The sequence below is a fragment of the Coffea eugenioides genome, chromosome 8 (assembly GCF_003713205.1).
Source record: "Coffea eugenioides isolate CCC68of chromosome 8, Ceug_1.0, whole genome shotgun sequence".
NCBI classification, from domain to species: domain Eukaryota; kingdom Viridiplantae; phylum Streptophyta; class Magnoliopsida; order Gentianales; family Rubiaceae; genus Coffea; species Coffea eugenioides.
Window position 1 is genome coordinate 30,247,183 of NC_040042.1, and position 22,577 is coordinate 30,269,759.

At 36.1% G+C, this 22,577-nt stretch overlaps 1 pseudogene; it reads left to right on the forward strand.

Annotated features, from left to right (window-relative positions):
- Positions 1 to 4,704: 4,704 nt before the first annotated feature.
- On the forward strand, positions 4,705 to 8,478 carry LOC113780508 (annotated as a pseudogene).
- The last annotated feature ends 14,099 nt before the right edge of the window (positions 8,479 to 22,577 follow it).

Sequence of the window (22,577 nt, forward strand, 5' to 3'; positions counted from 1 at the left end):
CATTTATGCATATTGAAAGAAATGGACAAAATGCTTCATGAAAGGTGCCTGGACTGCAAGTATGCGTAGCACCCAACTAAGTGAGAGTCTAAATGCTTCCATAAAAAAATATCTGAAACTTGATCATGATCTGGTTCTATTCTTCAAACATTTTAACCGAGTTGTGGATGAAAAAAGATATAATGAACTAAAAGCTGAGTATCACAGTCGACAGAAGCTGCCAATGTTGAGATTGCAATAGACTCCTGTACTGATTCAGGCAGCTTTTATATACTCTCCATGCATATTTGTTGCATTCCAAAATAAATACGATGAATCCAATACAATGGTGATCTTGGACCAAAAGCATACTACAATGCATGTGAAATACAGTGTCAGTCAGTATGATGGAGGAAGGGAGAGAAGAGTGACATTGAATCCAATAACTAAAGACATTACTTGTAGTTGTAATCTTTTTGAGCAGAAAGGAATCCTATGCTCACATGCTTTGAAGGTGTATGATATGGTTGGAACAAAGTTTATTCCTGATCAATATGTGACAAACAGGTGGACAAAGAAGGCAAGATCCGGAGGCAGCGTCGATTGCAAGGGTAGAGAAATATCATCAGATCTGTCTCTCTCTATTTCCCATCGATATAGGCTATTAGCACCCGAAATAGTAAGACTTGCTACCAGGGCTGCCATGTCAGAAGCCGCTACAAAGTTAGTCAGTAGCGTAATGTCTGAATTGTCAAAGAGAGTCGAAATACTATTTTGTGGAGAAATAGATGAAATAACACAGAATAGTGCATCAATGGATCTATGTAACGAAATACAGGTGCAGAATGCAGCTGGTCACTTTGTGACTCCAACGGGTTTGAAGAAACGAAGTGGCAAAAAAACTAAGAAAGTATTGTGTAGTTGGGTGGACAGGTTTCATAGGCAAAAGAAGAACTCTAGATTGTCTAAGGCAAGCACTCCTGAGATGGTTAGTACTAAATCTTATTTTTGGACTTACATAACTATATCATTTCAATTGACTCTACTATCATAAGCCGACTCAGTTGTTGTATATTCTTCTCTTTTCAGTCATCAGAATCCTATCAACCTATCCAAAGCCAAACATCAAGCAAATGTTTGTCATTGAATAATTCTGTGGCAGTAAGTAGCTATTTTTATACTTTACATAATGTGCATTATAGTTCACTGTTAGTTATTTAGTTGTTACAAATTAATGTTTTACTTGAACACATTGGTTATTAAAGTGTACATATTAGTGATAGGATATTCATCACATGTTATATATTTTTGACATAGTAATATCACATTTTGTACATATTAGTTGGTACACATTACGGTAATCTCTTGATTTAATAGCATTTACATGTTGTTGTTTTATGTGTACAAACAGATATATATGTTGTACGCATTAATTGATACTATGTACCGCTGGTTACTTTGTTTTAAAATATCGTTATTGCATTTGGGCACATGATTACACCTTTGAAGAAAATTTTTTACAGATTATTAATTTATTTGCTCGCATTTATTTTTAAATCGTACAAGTTATAATTATTTATCACCCGTTGTTTAGTTTTGACATCATGTTATTATTCTAGTACACGGTGTATTTTAGTTAGTACACATTACGACGATCTCTTGATTTAATAGCATTTACATGTTGTTGTTTTATGTGTACAAACTGATATATATATTGTACGCATTGATTGATACCATGTACCACTGGTTATTTTATTTTGAAATATTGTTATTGCATTTGGACACATGATTACACCTTTGGATAAAATTTTTTACAGATTACCAATTTATTTGCTCGCATTTATTTTTAAATCGTAGTTGGTACATATTACGGTGATCTCTTGATTTAATAGCATTTACACGTTGTTGTTTTATGTGTACAAACTGATATATATGTTGTACGCATTGATTGATACCATATACCATTGGTTACTTTGTTTTGAAATAACTATATCATTTGGACACATGATTACACCTTTGGATAAATTTTTTTATAGATTATTAATTTATTTGCTCGCATTTATTTTTAAATAGTACAAGTTACAATTATTTATCACCCGTTGTTTAGTTTTGACATCATATTATTATTCTGGTACATGATGTATTTTAGTTGGTACACATTACGACGATCTCTTGATTTAATAGCATTTACATGTTGTTGTTTTATGTGTACAAACTGATATATATGTTGTACGCATTGATTGATACCATGTACCATTGGTTATTTTGTTTTGAAATAACTATATCATTTGGACACATGATTACACATTTGGACAAAATTTTTTACAGATTATTAATTTATTTGCTCACATTTATTTTTTAAATTGTACAAATTATAATTATTTATCACCCGTTGTTTAGTTTTGACATCATGTTATTGTTCTGGTACACAGTGTATTTTAGTTGGTACACACTACAAAAAGACCTTTTCAAATTTGTTGCATAGTTACTTCAATTTAATGCATTAGTTATGTGTTATATTCATAGTAACCCATAAGTTTGTAGTATAACTTTATAATATATTCATTTATGGTCACGTATGTACTGAATTTTGATTTTTGTTTAGATTACTTTCGGTTGATTTTTGTTTACATATTGTTAATTCAGTTGAACACGTTGTTATACATTATGTACACATTTGCATCATAATTTTCGTACATCATAGCATCTTAAATATTGGACACAATGTGTATTTAAATTTACAAATTAGTTATTTTGCTGTTATACACAGTGTTAGCATGACTTTGCAACTAATGTAATGTGCTACTCTTGATAACAGTCATTCAGTAAATCAAATTTTGGATCATCCCCAGTTATTCACTCAGATATGCAGTCTTTGTAGGATGGTAAGTGAGATATTGCACTTGTGTGGATAATCAAGATTTTGGACAAATTTACTGTATCTTATTCAGTACAATACTGAAATCTAGCCCGGTAAACCTGGAATCACTCCTCAAATACTGGCTGCTCATAATATCCGTATTCAAGATCGTAACAATCTCCCACTTTTGATTCTTAACGATCCTATGAGCAAGACAAAGTACAGCTCATTTACCGAATTCTTAATGGTCAGTAATTCTTTAAAAAAATTTATTTAAAGTTATTATTTAGAATTATTCATACCTTGTTACAAGACTATTGTAGGGCATGCTTTTATGAACACTGTATATTTGATTTAAATAATTTATTGCTTGTTTCAATGATTGTCAGACCCTCATTGTGGCTTCTGTGGAAAGGTCAAAGAGCAATACTCCCATACATATAAGCGACGAAGAAGTGCAACTACCTACGATATAAATGGGTAGAAGCTAATTGCATTCCATGAATATGTATGCTAAGATGTCAAATCTTGTGACTCTTTTGGAACTGGATTGGATCAATGTAATACTAAAATGATTGTTTTCTTTTTATATTAGATAGTAGTTTGACAATTGCAATCAATGTAGAATAGTTTTAGACCATTTGCATCTCTTTAATTGAGTACAAGAAGTTATATATTAATCGTGGTGTGCCAACCCTGTCCACTGCAAACAAAAAATTCTACATGTCCCATTAGTAGTAAAAACTTCATAACTAATGAACTTTGCTCCCAACAGTAATCCCAAAAGGAGATAATTCTACACAACACAAGTACAAAATTCTACGCAACACAACTATAAATTACTAGATATTTGCCAATCATTTATTACAACTGATTTTTTTGTCGGAGAGGGATATTTAACAACTCAAGGATGGATTCGGCCCATTCGTTATGCTCAGTTGCAACCATCATAGACACATATTGCACTCGATACTTCCACATGTTGTCCTATCCAAACATTGAAATAATCAGCACCACATGTTATACATAAGTCATCATAAAAATACTTGCTTCCAAAAAATTTCCATAAATCAAAATAATATATATACCTCCGTAATGCGTATGCCTAATCTTCCATTCCAGTGCTCCAGAAATTTTATTATGAACACACCACAATCATAGCTGAAACACGAGGTATACATTGTCGTGAGAACCAGAAAATTGGACATACAAGTTTTACCTTACCATCCTAATAATATAACTTAGTATTTAGTTATATTCCAAGATAGAATATACATAAACTCTTATTTACAGTACATATACCTATTGTGTGGAGACTGTTGAGGCACATCTGCGACTTGCAATATAAATTCCTTGAAATCCACCGACTTATCAAATTGTTTTGCCATTATTAATCCCAAGATTCACTTCTCCAACATACAAATATAATTTTACTGATTACAATTTCACACTAGTTATATAATTTAAAGCCATGGAACAGATGCATTAAAAATGCAAGTTATAAAGAGTATTTAGATTTCACCAGTCGTCGTAAGATGTTAGTCTCTCGAACCCGTGATGAATCAACTCGTGAGTCAAGAAAATGAACAATGCCTTGTGCAATATCAAATGAGTATACAAACCCAATTGTGAGTCAAATGAGTATATATTAATCATGGTGTGCCAACCCAATTGCACCAGTTGTAACTTAACCTTAACTATCAATCAATTTTGTGATTTCAAATAAGAGACATTTATGGTCACCTATATTCCATTCATCCCCAATTAACTGAGTATTCCATCACAAAATTTTAAACAAAATATGATAATGAGAAAATTGTGTAGGATGAAATTTTCAGGCAAATAAGAATTTCTCACAATCGATCATGCTTTTAAAAATCATCAGGTAACTATGTTCAGTGCTCAAACACATGGACAATTTTATGGAATATTCAGCATCTTCAGTGGTTGGCCGTTCCAAAATTGAATCACTGCAGCATATAAATCACCCCATATGAGTTACTTATGCAGCTAATTATCACGTGAAATTATTTCCAATTAGAGTAAAACCATAAATTAAGATTGTTGCAATTAGTAAAGGAAAGTATATTTTAGTCATTTCAATCAAAGAAAAGCTTAAACAGTTTAAACAATTAGACATCAACAAATCATAGCTTACCATTGATTGGGTCAGAAAGGACATTAAACAAATAGGCATGCGGGTTTCAACATCATTTTGGGCTACTATGAGAATTCAGGAATGTGGGCAATAGGGTTTTGGGCATCTACTGCATCTGCCTTGGCAGCATTGGTGTGACGCCCGAAAGAAAGAAAAAAAGAAAAACTCTGGTGAATAGTGATTTTGGTGAATCCGGCCGGATTGGGTTGGCCGTTTGAAAAAAAATTTGTTCAGCTACTGCCTTGAATCCGGCCTGGAATCCGGGCGAAAATCTGGCTAGATTCTGGCCGGATTGTGACGTGTCGTCTCAGCAGCCAGGTTTGACCGGCTGTTTTTCCTTCATTCTTATCTTGTTTTGGCTGAAGTTGGTCTTCATTTTTGCTCCCTCTTGCCCGGCTCTCTAGAGAGGAAAAACAAGAGAGATTTCTTCATTTTTGCTAGCTTCAATCTTTGCTCAAATCTTGAGATTTCACTGGTGATTTTGGAAACTACTCTGTACAAAGTGCTAGCTAGGAAGAATTAAGGAGGTTGGTGGAGTTATTTGGATGGGGCAAGCTCTAAGCTACCAATTTTCTTGGGGTTTGAAGGTATCTTGTCAAGAACTTCCTCTTTCCTTCAATAAATTGTGTATTAGTGGATTGGAGAGGTTAAATAGGTTGTTTTGTGGATAAGTTTATGGTTTGAGGTAGTATCATGGAATATTCGGTTTTATTGGGGATTTTTCTACCTTTATATGATGAGTAATGATTGGCCATGGTTTGATAGCTTTGGTATGAGATATATTGAAGTTTTATAGACTAGTTTAACTTGCCTAGAGAAAATTTCTGGTTTGTGTGCATAAATTCCAGATTAGGGTTTCCACTTGTGGTAGTAATCTGTCCTGTTTTTGCACTGTATGTTTGACCTTGAGAGAGACTGAATCGGCCCTTGCTCAAAACATGAAAATTGTAGATATATGAGTTAGCTATCTACCTGCAAAATTTCAGATCGATTGGAGTACTGTAGCATGTGAAATGATCGAAATACCCTTGACTGCCCTTAAACCCTGTTTCACGGCCAGTTTCCATTTTCTCTAAGATTTCAGTTTTTGACTGTGAAAATGTATGATTTGGCTTTGGAGGTCTTCATAAAAAATGTTGGTATATGTCTGAGCTTCGTAACGCCATAAGATTCGTTTCAATCGGATAAATGTAGTTTCAGTTGTTGTTATTGTACCGAATGGTGTCTTTTATAGTCTAAGATTTATGTGTGCTGTTTTGAATGGATATTGGTGGTTGTTGTAGGATGGAAATAAGAAAATGTAAGGGGAAGTGTTGTCCAATCTTTGAGGACGTTTGTTTGCTATGAGTTTGAGATGACTCTTGGTTGAAATGAAAAGCTTGGACTTGAACAAGGCAATGTCTGTGATGGATGGTTCCTGAACTGTGGTTGGTGAGTGATTCCTCAACTATTTGCAAAGTTACTTTTCGAACTAGTTCTTGCATTGGTTACTCGATTGCATATCATGAGTGCTTGCATGTGGACCATGACATATTTTGGGCTCCAATGAGTACTTGGAATTCGTGTGCTTAGAGCCAACGTCTCCACCCCTGATTACTTGAAGCAAATGGCTCCCTTGTACTGTTTGACTGACTGGATCCATTTGAGCGTTGGAGTTCTAAGTACGATGATTTCACTGGCTCACAAGAGCAATAAACATACATTTGATCATTGATTCATCATCTCATTTAAAGGCACTATTGTGAAGTTTATTTGATTACTGATTTTATTGGACACTCGCTGAGCTTTTAGTTCACCCCAAAAATATATTTTCTCCCCACAGGGCTCGAGGCAAAGGAAGCGCTTGTACTAAGTTCTTCGTGTGACTGGATGGGTTATCTCCTGTACAGTTGGAGTTTTAGATTCATCTTGAGTAATAGTTAGGATTGTATGAATGTTTGGAATTGAACGAGTGTATGTATATGTTCCACGCTTGGAACTAGTATTTGCTTCGTTTTGATATGTATATTCATGGAGAATTTGATGTCTTATTTGAACGGTACCTTGTGGTATGATTGTTCGTGGAGCTTTTGAAGATGTATTATTTGAGATGTGCATTGTAATTTATTTGAGGACTGTAGTGAGTGAGTGAGTGAGTCCCGGCGAGAGCTGGGCAGGCGGTCCGTCGAACCCTTTGGTTCGCCTTAGAGGGAGGTGGGGCTATCACAATTGGTACTCTTCCTCGCAGGCACCACAAGATACAGGCATTTCAGCCCCTATGGAAATCCTATTTCTAGGTTTACCCAAGTAATAGTAGCAGCAATAAGGAACTGGAGAGTGGAGGGGCCACAAAGTGATGATGAATTATTTGAAGTTGAAGGAAAGGAAAGTTCTGTAACTGGTTTGAGAAAGATGCTCCATACCCATGGTTTCAAGTAAGTTCTAAAAGTTTTTGATGCCCAATAGAAGCCAATCTAACTACAAGTCTGCTCCTAGCTTTATAGAATTTGTTTGATCAAAATCATAAGTCAGGATTGGCTTGTGTACGACAGGTTCTTGGGTACAGCTGCATTCATTGCTTCAAGAGATTTCAATGAGAAACAGGGATATCATAACTGGTGGCGTCTATGCCCTATTTCTCAACTTGAAGAAGTTAAGTGCATACTGAGACTACTGCTAATTTGGCTATGCACTATAATTTATTCAGTGGTATTAACTCAGATGGCATCCATATTTGTTGAGCAAGGTGCAGCCATGAAGACAAAGATGTGGAACTTCAAGATCCCTCCTGCGAGCATGTCTAGCTTTGACATATTGAGCGTGGCAGTTGTCATATATTTCTACAGGAGAGTCTTCAATCCAATAGTAATCATAATTAAGACGAGTGGTGCGAAAGACCTCACTGAGACTAAAGATTCCAAAGGGCTCACAGAGCTTCGAAGGATGGGGATTGGATTCGCAATAGCAGTAATAGCAATGCTTTCGGCAGGAACTGTGGAGAATTATAGGCGAAAATATGCTAGAATGGTTTTTCCAAACTGTGAAGGCTCAAGCTCATTGAGCATCGTCTGGCAGGTCCCTCAATATGCTTTAATAGGTGCTTCAGAAGTTTTCATGTATATAGGCCAACTGGAGTTCTTTAACGATCAAACTCCTGATGGACTTAAAAGCTTTGGTAGTGCACTTTGTATGACCTCGATTTCCCTGAAAAACTATGTTAGCAGTTTTTTCTATCGAGCATGGTCATGAGAATATCTGCCAGAGATGACATGCCTGGTTGGATCCCAATAAACCTTAACAACGATCATTTAGACAGGTTTTACTTCCTCTTGGCTGGTCTAACCATAATAGATTTGGTAGTCTACATGACCTGTGCTAAGTGGTACAAGAGTGTCAAGATTGAAGGGAAGTATGTGGAAGACACTGAGAAAGAGGACTGTGGAGTTTGATACCAGTGACAAATATAATGCCTTACAGGCATTCAATGGTAAAATTATCTAAATAAGACTGAGAAATTGTGGTTGCAACATAAGTTTTGTACAGATTTAAAATAAAACTGTCTGAATTTTATTCCTCCACTAGATTATGAGTTAAGAACTTTTAACAATCACACACTTTTCATGACTCATGTATTGGCCTTAAGTTATGCAAGACCGTATGGTCCAATTGATTTTTTCATGATGCAAATTGCGAATAAAAACAAACTCTACATAGGCGAGGAGAGATGAGAAGTAGATGAACTGCAACTAACTCCAATTTGATGGCAAATACTATTCAATCAAGACAAATGAAGATGAGATACAAACTTTGCTCTTGCAAAAGATTGCAGAAGCACTTCACCAGAGTAAGAAATTCAACCTTAACAAAAAAATCACAAGCATAAGAGACCTACCTGTAAAGGTATCTTGTGATGCCAATGCTATAACCACCAGTATCATGTGATGCCAATGCTATAACCACCAGTATCATGTGATGCCTCAGGATCAGGGTTCCAATTGGAATCTCCAACTATGGATTTGGATGTATTCTAGTCAACCTGCTGGGCAGCTTTTGTCTCAAGAAGCTCTACAACAATAACATGGTTTTCTGCAATCATAATGATTGTTCAGAAAGTAGTGAAGTAATTACAAGCATTAAATTAAAGAAAAGAGAGGTACTCATATCTAACCAAAAATCCTAATAACAGTTTCCACAATGGAATCAATAAATTCTTTTCCAGAAGCCTGTGCTGTTCCACTAGGAGACATTACAGGAGACATTACAGAGAAATTACTAGTTCTTTTCTCTTGAAACAACGAACCTCCTCAAAAGGGTTATTTGCTCACATTTATTTTTTAAATCGTACAAGTTACAATTATTTAGCACCCGTTGTTTAGTTTTGATATCATGTTATTATTCTGGTACACAGTGTATTTTAGTTGGTACATATTATGGCGAACTCTTGATTTAATAACATTTACATGTTGTTTTTTTATGTGTACAAAGTGATATATATGTTGTACGCAAACTAACTAAGCTTGCAACCTAAAGAAGAAAAATAAAAAAGATAACTTTTTTACAAGCATAATTTCAACACTTTTAACTGCTCAGCTGAGCTACCCAGCTCGAAATAAACAAAGCTCCAAAATTTCTTCAATCCATCCCACGAAAACTAATGTGAAACTTCAAGACTCACTAAAATAAGAAATTAACTCGAAAATCCCAGAAAATTTTGACCCCAATGAATTAAAAATATGTAAAGAAATGAAGAGTATCAATGTTACGAATAAACATTACAAGGGCAACAGAGGAGACAAGGGCATAGGCAGCGCAGAGAGTGTAAAAGATCCCATCTTGCCATTCAACGGATTCGTTGATCTTGTGCCACCAGTTGGCCTCGATTAAATCTGCAATCTCCAACTATTGCAACACCCCAGGGCCTTGGATTATGCAGTTTCTCCTCTTCCAAAAAATACCGTGGGTCTTCTTTAGAAGGAATTCAGGCAGTTGTTTTGGAAATTAGCAGACAACGGGGAGTGAAATGAGAGTGATTTTGTGGAGTGAAATGGCAGTTCTTTTGTGGAGTGATTTTTTGCATTAGCAGACAACGGGAAAAAGGGTTTGGGAAATAGGGAAAGTGAAATGGGGATTTCTGATAAAAATGAACTTTTCATTAATAATTTGGACGGGATAAATTTTGCAAACGCCGTTTGACGATGATGCTCCATCTGTTTCCAAAATTTTTATTTTTTAAATTACCACTCAATAAAACGACGCCGTCTTCTTCAGTTGATATAAATTTGCGACGTGGCTTCGTTTTGACCGTTGATGATGGGCCATCACATCCTGGCCATGAAAAGTTTTTGGACGGTTGTCTGACAACCGTCCAGGCCCCTGGTCCAAGGTATACTGATGGATACGGGGCAGGGACGGTTATTCTCCCTGAACGGTCCCCTCACAGACACAACCATGAGGACTAGAAATAACCACGTCAGGAAGGCTAAAAAATGATAGGTGCTTCAAAAAAAAATTGCACTAGCCCAAACGGTAACAGACGGAGCAAACGGAAGAGTTGAAATTTGAAAGTTGAAAATTTGAAATAGCCGCACAAAACAAACTCGACTGAAAAGGGTGCTCTCCGAGTCCCTAATAGCAGAAGCAAACGACTGAACCAAGGAAGCAAACGACTGGAGAGTGGTTGCCCGACTGAACTGTTTGCTAACAGAGGAAGCAAAGAGAGAGGAAACTGAAGCAAACTTGGTTGAAAGTGAAGGTCGTGAAGCAAACTATTATGAAGCAATCTGAAGGTCGTGAAACAAAGTATTATGAAGCAAACTGAAGCAAACTATTAGAAGCAAACAGGAAGCAAAGTGAAGGTAGAAGCAAACAGAGGAAATTCATCATCTGACGAACTTGGTTCAGTCATGCAACTTAATAGCAGAAGTAATTGCGCTCTCCGAGTTCGGTGAAACATAAAGCGTATTAGCATACCAAGGTAACGTGACTGAACCATCGTCTTCAATTGTGGCCAATCATTTGTCACCCAATGCACATCGGTTTAGGGTTTAGGGATGAAATTAGAGTCACTAAAAACATAATATTAGTTGTGAAGAATAGTGAATTTGTACCATATGTGTGTGTGTGTGAGTATTCAGCTTTTCAGTGATTGACTATAATGAGATAGTAGTTATCCGAAAACCCAGGGGTATGTATTGAAGTAAAATATCAAGCGGAATTGGGGAAAGATGAGAGAAACAAAGTCACATGTAACAAGTGAATAAATGTACATCTTGTTGTAAATAAGTTACAGGTTATAGCCATCATATTATAATTGGTATGAATCATTGTGCATCTAGTAGTTGGTCCATGCTCATTATACAATCTTAGTTTGCCCTTCTCCGGATCATGCAGTGTGTATAAAATAGAGGTATAGAGTTGAATGAGGTGAAACAGAGAAAAAGAGGCAAATAGATGTGAATAACAAATGGGTGTACCTAGTGTTGTAAATAAATTACATGATGTAAGAAATATATTACAATGAGTAGAAAATACTTGTTTGGCCCTCAAAATGTAGAAATAGTATAAAATACGGAGTTGGCTTAGACTTATATAATTAATGAATGACATAAGGTCCAGTGAATTAAGGAATCTAGAATCTAAATATAATCACCAGAGTGGATGTACATACAGTTAAAAAAGACTTACATCGTGTGACCAACATATTACAGTCCGTATAACTTAGTGTACATAGAGTTGTATTTGTACATAAATAATGCCGTTGTCTTAGAGTCAAAGTAAAGTGATGTGAATCATTAATCATATTCATAAGCATAATAATAGGATTTGGTATACGAGTAATGTGTGATTTATAACACATTATGAATGGTAATATACATTTATGTTGTTGTTTATGTACATACTATTAATGAAGTATTGCAAATTAGGGTATTTGATACATAATTGGTAGGAGCAGAAGTAATGGATTGCAGTAAATTGGCAGAAGATAGGACCCTTGAATTAGGAATAGAGTTCAACGGTGAAAAGGATGCATACCAGTTTTACAACAAATATGCCTCTAAAATGGATTTTAGTGTACGCAAAAACTATTTAAATAAAGACAAAGACAGAGTGACCACGTCTAGGAGATATAGTTGTTGCAAGAAAGGTGTGAAGCGCAAGTACAAAGGTGATGTGATGCCAAAGAGGGCACAAGCGCCGACGAAAACAGGGTGTGGAGCTAAAATGGTTATCGTATTATTTAGAGGGACAATGAAGTACCGTGTGCATGACCTTGTCTTAGAGCATAACCATGAGTTGCACATTGAAACTGGATCACGACCTTGTGTAGTTGTTTAAACATTTCAATCGAGTGGTTAATGATAAGAGATATAATGAACTCATCGCAGAATATGAAATAAGGCAAAAACTGCCCATGATTGGGTTGAGGCAAACACCTATACTTGTGCATGCAGCAGAGACGTATTCACTAACAGTATTTGATGCATTCCAAAATGAATATGGCGAGTCAACAACTATGATTATATTAAGACAACAAGATGCATGGATGTTTGTGGAGTTTGCGGTCATGAGGTATGATGGAGGACCTGAAAGAATAGTAGTATTCAATCGGAATGATCTAAATGTACGCTGTAGTTTAAAAAAATATGAGAATGAAGGAATTTTGTATAGGCACGCGTTGAAGGTGTTTGATACCGTAGGTATAAAGACAATTCCTTCTGAATATGTTAAGAGGTGATGGCCATGGCTTTAGCTTTTATTTAAATGTTTCTAACGGTATAATTAGTTACATGGATGTTATATTATGTGATAATTTTGTTACGCCTGACATACCTATTTGGTCTGTCTGAGACAATGTAGGAGCCATTCAAAACTCGTAGACGCATTCAAGGAGCCAATCAGTGAATGACCCTCCAAACACCGTTGCTCCCGAAATCGAAAAAAGTGAAATAGTATGCATACATTTAGTTGAAAAAATAAAGATGTTGTTGTTCGTATCGTAAAACTACTTTTCTGATTATTGTAATGGTGGACACCTGAACGCTTCAACACATGTATATTATGTAGTTAAGGTAGACTCGCTTCTATGACATATTATTTTGTATTATCCGAAGGTCCACCGTTTGGTTAATCAGGAGCCTCCTGCGACAGTCCCTACAGAATAGATGGACCCAAATTTTCTATTTTTTTCAAACATAACTCCGTTAGAGATATCTTAATGGTTTGATATATAATTTTTTTATAATGCCTAGTCCAATTTAGCTTTTGAAGTGAGCAATATAGGCACTGGTAATGATTTATTGATAGTTGAATAGTTATATTATATAATGTAGGAGGAGCGTGTGACAATGTCAACACGCTATGATATTGATGCATATCATGTATTTTCACCATCACCGCGGGTGACAAACTTTTATCGTTACATCACATATTTATGTAGTATTGTTAATTGGATGTCTTGGACATCGTATATTATTAACCGTATGTTCCATTACGTGTATTTAGTTCCGATTATCCATTCACCAAGTTGACCTCATTTATTGATGTTAGTACTTTTCTGTTGAAGATATTGTTCAGTTTCAATAGCTTCCCTATTATCAGTTTCTTTTAATCTACAATGTTGAAATGAATTAGTGCATGTTGACTGTAACTGACTAGATTTTTTTTTTATTTTCATACATTAGTTATCTTGAACGAGATTTGCTGTGTTTTTCGAAGAACATTTGTTATTCGACCTCCATGTCAGCCTAATTGGGAATGCTGCATATCTATGTTACAAGCAGTTAATAAACTATTACAAGTTATTCATGTGCCTAGATAGGCACCTTCAATATTTCACTCTATTCAAAGTTAGACAAGTGGGTTACAATTGTAATCATATCCAGTATTAGTAGTCATCAATTGTTCTGTAATGGGTTGTATAAAGTTGTTAAGAAATTATAAAGTTGACTAAAAATTAACATTTTTACAATACCATTGAACGTGCTTCTTTATGATTATGGTATTTTTCATAGAATACCACAACATATGACTGTCGTGATATATGCGTTCGTGATATGTCGTGATATATGCGCTCGTGATATACCACAAAATGGTCCTGCTTGCTTCAACAAAAAAAGGGTATGCGTTCGTAATAAAAGTAATATTTAGAAGCAAATATTATGTAAAGAAAGTTGTTGTATTAAAAGAGTAGGTGTCCTAAAATCTAAACTTAAATTTTGAACGGAGTTACCACGTAATTGTAAACATTCGCCAAACATTCAACTTAATTGGCTTCAACGTTTGGGGTAATGGTCATGGTAAAAGGTCAATTTAGAAACAAATAACAACTATAATTACTCAGTTTGCATTACAAAGTAGTCATGGACTTTTTTATAACAAATCATGGCCATTCATTCATGGCCACTCTATTTTCTCGAGTGGTAATATGCGGCGTTAGAAAATGTAAACTAGTAACTAATATTGGCTGTGAAAATGAGTACGTATGAAATCCCAGTCAATTTTGTTGTTAAAGATACAGAAATGCCAGTGTAACTAAGGCCGCATATGTTTTGATCTCTACTATGATAACAATGCAAACAAATTTTATAGAGCTATGTTTGTTAGTCGACATGTTCGAATCGATGTTGTCTAACAATGCACGTGTACTAACTTTATATGTGCTCTGTGTAACAAATTTTGAACTACGAAAGCTATTCTTGGGTCCAAACGTGACATGTATGGACCTCATACTTGATCCAAATTTATATGTGGTCTGCTATATGGACCCCATACTTTATATGTGTTCTGTTATATGGATCACACTGTAACTGCTAAAATAACTATTTTGTAACAGTTTTCAAACACATTGTGACTTTTTAATAACTATTTTGTAACAACCTACAAACACACTGTAACATGCAATCATCAAATATGGAGTTTTGTATTAATTTTCAATATCTAACTTCCCAATTAAGTATTTTGTAACAGTCTTCAATAACATTCAACTTTTCAATAACTATTTTGTAACAACTTACAAACACTTCGTAACTAACAGTTTTCAAATATGGAGTTTTGTATTAATTTTCAAACTGTAACATCCCAGATAACTATTTTGTAATAGTTTTCGAACACACTGTATCTTTCTAATAAATATTTTGTAACAACCTACAAACACACTGTCAACAAATAGTCAAATACGAAGTTTTGTATTAATTTTTAATCTATAACTTCCCAAATAATTTTTTTGGTGACAGTTTTCAAACACACTGTAACTTTCAATAACTTTTTTGTAACAGTTTTTTAACACAATATAACTAACAATTTTTCAAACACACTGTAACTTTCCAATTGGCTTAACATGACATTAGGCTTATCTGGATGTAACTTGAATAAAGTCACACTTAATTATTATACTCAATTCAGTTTGTCAGGTCCGCTTCATATGCAGCTGACATTGGTGTGTTATGACAGTATGCCTACTAACAGCAATGTTATACAACTCATTTAGCTCAGCCTGCAGTTACATGACGACATTACCAATCCATAAATGAGCTACATTCTCTCCAGAATGGAATACAATACACGCATATACAATAGTACATCTAAGTGAAAGTTATAAATTTAACATTTGTACTGTTGGCATAGGTTCTATAACTGTAAGTTCTATGGCAATAAATAAAATGGTCACAGCGAAAATTGAATTTTCATTTATTTATAATATGATTATCCAAAAGATCACTACATTTATGTATTTACATGCATGTGATTTAATTCAAGATAACTTATTTGTTCAATGTAATATTGGGATTGGTTTCATATATTAACTGTAACTGTATGTAGTTACAAGTTGATAGACCTATCAGTGACCCATAATGTTGACAATAATATGCAGTAATTACGTCAAACCAAACAATAAATTTCGTTAACCATGGAACAGGCCCATTTACACCGATATCGGCATGCCCGCTGTTCATCATCATCCCTACCAAATCAGGGGGTAGTTCAGTACGCCACGCACCATATTATTCTCGTTCGGATCATGTCGTCCAACCTTTAACATCAAATTAAACCAACCATTTCAATAGCAAAGCCACGTAATACATACACCAATACTTTTTATATGAAATGAGGTAAACAATAAATAACATGTTACCAACTTTCCTTTTCCATAAACCCCAAGATTCTTAATCTCCAATGCATCCCTTTCAGAGATCAGAGCATCTGTCCATTTAAACTGGAGTTTTACACAGACAATTGCACTTCAGTTCCATTATGCTTTCCCCATTTATTCTTAATGCATTACAAAGTACTAACATAAATAATATATCACTTTCAAATCTTAGTAACAATAGTTATGAAAACTTGTAACTTATTTTTCACACTCTGTTTGTCAAAATTAACAGTAGATTAATTATTCTGTCTCACCAATTCCACTTACAATCTACTCTCACTCATTTATCAAGTTTGATGGGATTAACTTCTTCTTCTATTTCTTGTCCTACTCTATAAATATGAGTTAATGTAACAATCAGGAGGTACCAATTTCACAGTTATATTCATGAAATTTTACAAAGCAGTTCTTATATTGTAATTGTTAACTCACTGTATGTTACAGTTATTCAACTTCATGTCCACGCACACTAGCAAAGTAACACTTGTAACCTTTTTTCACATTGAGTGTGCCAAGTTAAAAACTATGTTATTCATTCTGCCTACCCTCTTCAGATTGTCGTCGGCTGCCCTAACTATCAAGTTTCAAACAATTAATTTCTTCTTCTATTTATCCTGTGATTATGCAAATACGAGTTAACTAACAAATAATAGGTGGCAATTTTACAGTATGCTCACGCAGTATTACATATCAGTTCTTCTACTGTAACTGTTGACTAACTGCATGTAACAGTTATTCAACATGGTGCCCAACCCCACTAGCTAAAAAAACTTATAACTTTTTTCTCTGCAATGAATCTACCAATCTGAGTGTCATGTTATTTTATTCCGCATAATAATTTTACTCCGCGCCATTATTTAGTCATGTGAAATATCTCTTATATAACATGCTGTAAGAGGCATTTTTAAGGAAATTATTGTAGACAATGAAATTTTAATTAAATTCTAAAAAATTTTCATTGGTCTATAAATCATTTTTATGGTTTATTTTCATCAAATCGGATATTATCATATGTCATGTACACCTGAAAAAGTCGGTTATTAAATGGCCAATTATATTTGGCCACGTGTCAAGTTGAGGTGTTCCAAATCAATTCAAATTGTAGGGATATCTCCACCAACCAAATCATATCATGTCACATGTCTATTGGATAAATATCTAAATATTTATTTTTTATTAAAGGGATAATATTTAGAGTTGTTTAATCCAAGTATATTTCTTATATACTGCGATAGTTTGGCCAGTCAAACGGTGCCACGTCACGTGTCCCCACGAGTTTGGCCAATCGATGAATTACTTATCTCTTTATTAATAAATATAAAATGAAGAGATAATATTTGACTGGCACGGTCCTAATATGACTGCACGTCTTGCAAGACAAGTAAAGTGGTACACAGGTTTTCAACCCCTACCTCTTGCTACAACTATAAATAGGGGCCTCTCAACCAAATCAAAGACATACAGAGACACACACCAGGAGGCATCTCATACGCTCAAGTGGTGAAGTTCCAAGCTACGAAGGTCTGGATCTTCAAGCTCTTCAAGTCTTCCATATATCAAGGCTTGAGCCTCAAAATATCTTTCAAGTTCTTTAAATCTTCCATATCAAGATTTGAAGGAATCGGTGGTGGATCCAAGAATAAGTTGCGAAGCCCTTGGATTGGCGTTCGAGGAGAAGAATCGAGGGAAACTCTCCACAAGTTCGAGAAAATCCCAGAGATTGTACTCACATATTTTTCTTAAATTTATATATCACATATTTGTCGTGTATATTTCTTGTTTCTGCAGACTTGAAATTTAATCGCGTACAAATTTTTGGCACACCCAGTGGGACCATCTCTGCCTTCCATCTCTTCTCTTCGGATATTCAACTACATATATCGCTGATGGCACCCAAGAGCAATAAAACCATGGTTGCACTTTCCAAAACTCCTGATGCTGCACATGTTGCCAAGAATACCCGCTCTATTAGTCCTATGACAGGGAGTATGATGAGAGCCTCCACCCAAAGTAGCATGGAAGCTCCATCGGCGTCAACTTCCGTCTTTGGTTCAATATCACCAATGAGCTATTTTTTCACGATGGGAATCCAAGACGTTCCTGCCTCGATTGAGAAGGCTCTTGTCATGCTCGAATTTGGATCCGAATCCAAAATTTCTAAGCATGATGATGATTCATCAAGCACTGGATCAACCTCTTCACATGAAACTCTTCAATCAAGATTTTATATTGAAGATTCTGCTGCTTCTTCTGCTGCAATGCCTACCATGATGACAAACACTTTAAATCTCGAGAAACAAGTTTCGAACATGTCCAAGATGATGGAGACCATGATGAAACACATCAAGGATCAAGATACTCTTATCGCTCAACTGCTCACTCAGAAAGATCACGTTCTTGAAGGAACCCATGCGAACCCTAAGGAGCACCAAGAACGTGAAATTTTCTCATCCAAAGGCAAGGACAAGGTGAAGGAAGTATATGTGACTGCCGAGGGAACTATCCCTGTAGAACAACTGAAGGAACTTGTTAAAGACGTGATTAAAGAAAAAATGAGGGTGGTTCAAAGTCATGCTTTACCTACTCCAAACCTTACACTGCTAGAATTGACAATCTAGTAATGTCTGCTGGATATCAACCACCTAAATTTCAACAGTTCGATGGGAAAGGTAGTCCAAAACAACATTTGGCCCATTTTGTCGAAACCTGCAATAACGTTGGAACGTATGGTGACCTACTAGTCAAACAGTTCATTCGATTCTTGAAGGGCAACGCGTTTGATTGGTACATTGATCTCACTTCGGGGTCCATCGACAATTGGGAACAGTTGGAACAAGAGTTCTTGAATCGCTTCTACAGCACTAGAAGAACCGTTAGTATGTTGGAGTTGACCAACACTCGTCAATGGAAGGATGAACCTTTGGTCAACTACATCGATAGGGGGAGAAGTCTGAGTCTCAACTGCAAGGACAGACTGTCTGAACCCTCTGCCATAGAAATGTGCATCCGAGAAATGCATTGGAGCCTAAGCTACATTCTACAGGGTATACGTCCAAACACATTTGAAGAATTAGCTACTCGCGCTCATGATATGGAGTTAAGCATCACGGCTAATGCAATTGATGGGCTTCCTATTCAAGTTCCGCGAGTGCAGCCGCTTCGTCAAAGCAATGAATGGCAAGAAAATAAAAAAGGGGGCAAGCCTCCTTCAAAATTCAGTAATAAGGAGTCCATGGCAATAAACACAACTCCCATAAAAATTGCCACCAAGGTGAGTCGAAAGGTCACCGAAAAGGTAGACTCCCCTCAAAATAGGTCGGTAAGAAGACCCACTAAAAAAGAAATGCAAAAAAAGGAATACCCCTTCCTTGAATCTGATTTACAAGGGATGTTCGACGATCTTAAACTCCTAGAACTTCCCGACATGAAACGCCCAGAGGAAGCCGGTCAAGTTAATGATCCAAATTATTGCTGTTATCATCGCTTGATTGGCCATCCTCTCATTAAATGCTTTGTCTTTAAAGACAAAATTATGGAATTAGCCCATCAAGAAAAAATTCTTCTTGAGGAGGATAAATTATCGGCAAACCAAACAACAATAATGTTTGGGTCTGTGTGTTGTCCGATAGAAGTTTTATCCAAATCAAGCAGTGCTTTGTCTAAGGAGCTTGAAAAATCCTCAATTGAAAACGTTATTGAAGATGACAACGAAGGATGGACTTTAGTCACTCGAAAGAGGACTTGCAAGTAAAAAATAAAGAAGTACATTTTTTCGAAAAGCATTCGTTCGACAAAATCTAAAGTGACAATGAAACAACAAAATGCAACAAAGAAACAAAAAGGAGTGATCACAATGCTAATTCCTTCAGATTTTCAGCTCCTTCAAGAGATTCGACAGCCCGTGACACTGAGAGAATTTATATCCAAGGGGTATTTAAGTGACGATACTGACAATTCCACTTCCTGTAATGTCGTCAAAGTTGAAAATCCTCAAATCACACAAATTGGCACTAAATTTGAGAAAAAACTCAAAATCGATGATAAATCACCAGTGGATTGTGCAACGACCATTATTTTTGATGATGACGATTTAACTGTTGAGTTCAAAACCCACAATCGACCTTTGTTTGTTAGCGCGTATGTCCGAGAACAGAAGATGAATCGGATACTCATTGATGGGGGATCTGCTGTCAATATTATGTTCGTACGTGCTATGAAAGAACTAGGAATCTCAAGCGATGAACTCTCTCAGATCCGCCTCATGATCTAAAGATTTAACCAATGGGAGCAAAGAGCAATTGGTCTCATAAGACTTGAATTGCTCATTGGTGAGTTGTCTTTAAGTGCGTTATTTCATATCATTGAAGCCAAAATCTCTTATAATATGCTCTTGGGACGACCCTGGATTCACGAGAATGAAATTATACCGTCTACTCTGCATCAATGTTTCAAATATTGTCGAGACGGTACAGTTAAGAAGGTTGTTGTCGATGATAAACCTTTCACTGAGGCCGAGACTCATTTTGCCGACGCCAAATTTTACCTTCAGAAAGAAGCAAAAAGAGAAGAATCAGTAAAGGAAGAAAGTCAAGATTTCAAAGTACCCATTTTGCGGTATATTTCAAGATCAAGGAGAGAAGAAGGTCAGTCTTCTTTTATTAGAAATGATACATTAAATGTTCCGCTCACCAAGATAGAGCCTGTTAAAAGTGAGAAAGCTAACTTGCAAGGATTTGTTCGTTCCAAAGAAGAACCGGTAGTAGAACATTACTCACTACCAACTAATCAGATTCAAGAAGGTTTTGATCCAAACGCATACAGACTTCTTACTAAGGTCGGTTATAACCCAAATAAGAAGCATGCATTGGGCAAACTCCCTCCTGAGGTGACTGGCGAAAAGACTCATGGATTAACATCTATGCAGAAAATGTTGAAAGAAAAAGGCTATAATGTTAAAAATTCATCGATGGGTCTTGGTTATCAACCATCTTCTTCAGTGCGTATAATGATCAAAAGAGCAAGTTGTAACTACGTGAACGAGGAAATGGAGGTCACAAGGCGAAGGAGATCTGTGTTCGATAGGTTGCGATATAAGTCAAAGCGTACTTTTGTGTTTGACAGACTTGGCCCGCAGCCGAAAAATTTGAAACCGCCTGTCTATGAAAGATTAGGCAGTAAAAAGCAAGAGTACCAAGTTGCCAAGAAAGAAAGTCTTACTTCAATAAAGAAGAACGGACCAAGAAAGCGAGTCTCCAATTTCTTTATACATTATGGAGACTTATTCAATGTAATAATTGAAATCATTTTTGAAGAACAGGGTCAAGAAAGTATGGCTTCCTGTCACCATATTACGATCAGTGATCTCGAAAAAAAAGAAGAAGATGCGGATGACGCTCCCCCTGAACTTGAACAAGGGGTAAAAAATACAGTCGATGCGCTAAAAGAGATTAACCTTGGCACAAGCGACGATCCTCGCCCAATTTACCTAAACTCTTGTATGACTCCTGAAGAAGAGAAAGAGCATGCTGATTTGCTGCTCATGTTCAGGGACGTCTTTGCCTGAAATTACTCAGAAATGCCTGGTTTGGATTCAAGGATCGCCGTTCATAATTTGTCTGTCAAGCAAGGAACAAAACCTGTCAAGCAAACTCAAAGGCGCTTTTGGCCGGAATTGATTCTTCTGATAGAAAATGAGATAAATAGATTGATTGAAATTGGGTTCATACGGGAAGTGAAATATCCGACATGGATTTCAAGTATCGTCCATGTAAGGAAGAAGAATGAGCAAATTCGAATTTGTGTTGATTTTCGAGACTTAAATGAGACTTACCCCAAAGATGATTTTCTGCTCCCCATCACAGAATTGACGGTAGATGCTACAACCGGGCATGAAATACTATTTTTTTCGATGGATCATCTGGCTACAATCAAATACGCATGGCGCCAGAGGATGAGGAACTCACTGCCTTCCGCACCTCCAAGGAAATTTATTGCTATAAAGTAATGACATTTGGCTTGAAAAATGCTGGAGCGACATATCAAAGGGCAATGCAAAGAATATTTGATGATATGCTCCATAGAAATGTGGAGTACTACGTTGATGACCTTGTGGTGAAATCAAAGAAGCGAGAGGATCATATTCAAGACCTTTGAAGAGTTTTCCAACGCCTTCGGAGATACCAACTGAAGATGAATCCTTTGAAGTGCGCATTCGGAGTCACTTCTGGCAAGTTTCTCGATTTCATCGTTCATCAATGGGGAATAGAGGTCGATCGATCTAAAATTGATGCCATTGTGAACATGCCTGAGCCGCAAAATATTCATAAATTGAAGAGCCTTCAAGGGAAATTGGCTTATATCCGGAGGTTTATCTCTAATTTGGCCGGACGATGCCAACCCTTCAGTCGACTGATGAAGAAAGGGGTACCCTTCGAGTGGGATGAATCGTGTAG